The following is a 3,914-nucleotide window of genomic DNA, read 5'->3' as shown; positions in this document are numbered from 1 at the left end:
CAAAAGCTTAAAAATAAGAGGATAGCATGGAGGAGGTTTAACTTCATTGCTAAAAAATAAAGACATCTTTTTTGAAACAAAGCAGGAAAGAGATAATATTTTCTCATTTCAATAATCTTCAAAATGCCTGTGAACACAAGGTCAGGTGGATACTGGGAATATAAGCCAATAAAATTTCTGAGAACAGTTTGAATTTAAATTCCAAAATGTGAGGTTATCTCTGTAATTCATATTAGTAAATAATCTACAAAAATAAAGTATAAAGGGCCAGACGCGGTGGCTCACTTTTGTAATCCCAGCACTTTTGGGAGGCTGAGACAAGAAACTGCCTGAGCCCAGGACACAGACACCAGCCTGGGCAATTGACAAGACCACATCTCCACAAAAAAAAAAAAAAAAAAAAAATTAGCCAGGCATGGTAACACATGCCTATATTTCCTGCTATTTGGAAGATTGAGGCTGAAGGATCGTCTGAATCCAGCAGGTCGAGGCTGTGGGGAGGGGGGGGCCTTGAGTGTGCCATTGCATTCCTGTCTGGATGGCAGAGTGAGACTATGACACACACACACACACACACACACACACACACACACACACACACACACACACACACACGAGGGAGAGGCCCTTCCGAGAGCCAGGGACCAATGCAGATCACGTGACCAAGCCACCAAGGTGAGAGCCTAGAATGGAAGGCCAAGCAGCCATGGAGTCCTGCACACTCTTCTTCAGAAGAGCCTTTCTCATCTTTCCTTGGGTGGCTCTCCAGCCCCGTCAGAAGACATCCTCTTTCCCGCCCTTCCCGCCGAGGCCTGCTGGACTTCCCTCTCCGGACTCTCAGGCACTCACTCTTGCCTGGGGATGACATGCCACGTCTGTGATCTCCTCTGCATCCCGGCCCTGGTTTCTCTTTCCCCAATCAGAATGATCCTAAGGGTTAGCTCAAAGTATTTTTATTGCACACACTCAGGACGGTGAGTTCCCTGAGAGCTTGTCTTACCCTGCGGTTGGCCAACGCACACTGGACGACAGAAGTGCAGTCCCAAAGCATCTCAGCAGGCTGGAGGGCTGGGCGGGCTTGCTTCCTGCAAGACAGAAGGGGAAGCCAAAGGGAAGCGGGGAGCCCCGCAGCAGGCCTGTTGCGAGCAGCCCCATCGGATGGCGGCCCTCGCCCTGCGCCACGGTCGTCTCAGCCACGTCGGGTTCTTCCACCTCATCCCGGGGCTTCTCTGAATCTCCGAGGATCCCACGCACCTCATGACCCCTTCCGGGACACACAGGCCATGAAAGAATCTTCAGTGTGCTTTGCACTCTGCAGCCCATTCCGAACGCCTCTGTCTTTAAGCAGACGGATTGCTCCTTGGATGCCCTTGCTATGTGCCAGGAGCACTCTCCACCCTTCCTTGTTGCTGCCAGCCAGCCACCTACTGCTTACCCGCCAGTCTCCCGCTTCCTCCCCAAGTGTTCAAACATGCTCCAGCCTCAGCCAGCGCCCATGGCTCACTTTCTCCTGAGAGAAGCTTCTCAGAAGAGTAGGCTGCCAGCTTCCTCCGGTGCTCGTCCCGTTCACGCCACAACCCTTGCCTTGGACTCTCTGGGGAGATGGTTCTGGCCTGTGTCGCTAGGAGTGACCTTCTACTGCGGTCACTGAATCAGCTCTCTTCAGCCCTCGTCTGGCTTGACGGCAGCCTTGGACTCTGTGGACCTCTTCTTGGGACTCCGTGTCTCCTTGATCTCTGGGATGTCATCCTCGAGTGGTTTTTAATCCGCTCTGGGCCCTTCCCCTCCGCCAACCCCGTAAATCAGGGTTCCCTAAGTTCAAAATTCAGCCCTCCCACCCTCTGACTCCTAAGCTCCCTGTCACAGTGAACGGCGTCACCTGCCGCCCGGACTTGGCGGCCTCTGCCTTCTGGAGGTCTCTCTGCGGCTTTGCTTTGTCTTCAGCCCCACATTCTAATGGTCCCCAAGTGCTAGTGGCTCCAACTTGGTGCCCTCTCTGCGGCTGGCCCCTTCCCCATGCCCACTGTCACTGCTTCCCTGGAGATGCCCACGCTAGTCAAGCCAGACCTCAGCTGTCACTTCCCAAACGGTCTCAGCCTTTTCTCTCTCCCAACCCATTCTCTGAAATGCAGGCAAAGGGATATTTCTAGAACCAAAATCTGTCACTCCTCTGTTTAAGGCTGCCCACGGGCTTCGAAATCAAACATAAATCCCTTTGCAAGCACACAAATTCCTACAGGATCTGTACAGCCCTTGCCTCTAAAGCCTCACGTCTCTTTGGCTAACCTCTCAACCCTCACTGTCTGACAGCCTCACCTCCAGAGCACCTGCCCTGCCTGACCCCTGCTTCTGGCCAGGAGCTCATCCCTCCAGCCCTAAGAGATCCCCTGGGTTCACAGATCTCTAGTATTGCTGACGCAGTGTTGGATCACTACCCCAACTTCATTGCAAACTCCTTGTCTCTGGCTTCTATGTTTCCGGCAACTAGCATAATGCCCAGGCCTTAGCATCTGCTCCAGAAATGTTCGCTGCATGAATGAATGGATGGATGGATGTTCTAACTCTATGGATGAAACCCTGCTTCAAGCTTATTATAGCACAGTCAATTCTTGCCGCCAAACAGGAAAGTCTTAGATGATGTCAGTGCAATTAAGTGACTTTATGTCGCCTGACAAGCTGAAAACGGGTGCCGAGAAGGGTAAGGGAAGGTGACCGTATGGGTTCTTCTGAAATAAAACTGTCATTTTATAGATTCGAAATTAAGGCATGAAACATCATTGGCTAAGGCTGCACAACTCAGTGGCCAAACACAAACGTAAGCACAGGTCCCCACCTGATTCCAAAACCAGGCTGTCCCCAGAGGATGGCCCAGGTAACACTGAAGGTGGGAAGGCCGGGGGAAGAGGCGGACAAGCCGGTGTCGAAGCTCCGGATGCCAGGATGCCAATGACAACTGGGACAGACATGGACTTTATAGGCTCCTCTGATGCTCTGCCCTGTTCGACATCCTGTTGGATGTCTGAATGAGAGAAGGAAAGGGGAGGGGGATCTTTGGGGCCACCAGACAGACGAAGGCGTCATTTCAAAGGATGTGTTTTCCACACACCCTACAGGGGAGAGCCCCTGGAGATTCCTGTTGAGTCTGATTTCTGTTTCTTGCAAGGAAAGACTTAAGGGCTGGGACGAAAGGGGGTAACTGCCAAAGCGGGGGGGAGACGGCCCCAGCTCATCGCCCCTCGGCTGGGATGGGGGCAGCAGGGTGCAAGCCTCCAGAAGCCAAGGGACCCAAGGGGAAAGGCCTCCACGGGCACGACCCTCCCGCCAGCCTGCAGGTCTGGCTCACGGGAATAAGTGCTGAATGACTCACAGAACGATGCTTTTCCTTTTAGCCTCTCACCAACCTGCCCAAAGGTGACAAGGATGAGAGTTTGGGGGGAGGGCGGGTTTAAGAGATATCAGGCAAATCCGCCCTTGGCTTCCCACCCCTTCACGGCCACAATCTGTCTGGCACTAACAACAGCTTTTTGCTTGGAGGGAAACCCACGAACTTTCATATTCACTGACTTTAAATGCAGTGGTACTCTGTGTGTAATCAAATAAACCTATTTGGTTAAAATGGACTATTTGGGGTATGGATCATTTTTTAAAGCAATCAAATTGCCCTCTGTCACTGCCTCAGATTACGGTGGTCTGATGTCTGGGATCCACACACAACTGGACGGTGCTCGGGCCCCCTCCTCACTTTGGTCTTAGGCGACCGCAGGTGGCCTGTCAATTCAGATGGGGCAACCAGGAAGCTGTTCCTCCAGCTTTCCTCCTTTGTTGCCAAGATAAACCCATGCAGCTCCAGGCAATTCCCGTGAGGTAGGGAGATATTTGTCCACGGGCCGTTTGTGTGTGTGTGGGGGGGGGGG

The sequence above is a fragment of the Carlito syrichta genome, unplaced genomic scaffold (genome assembly GCF_000164805.1).
Source record: "Carlito syrichta isolate Samal-C Ts95f unplaced genomic scaffold, Tarsius_syrichta-2.0.1 Scaffold313469, whole genome shotgun sequence".
Taxonomy (NCBI): Eukaryota; Metazoa; Chordata; class Mammalia; order Primates; family Tarsiidae; genus Carlito; species Carlito syrichta.
This window is presented reverse-complemented; position numbering follows the sequence as displayed.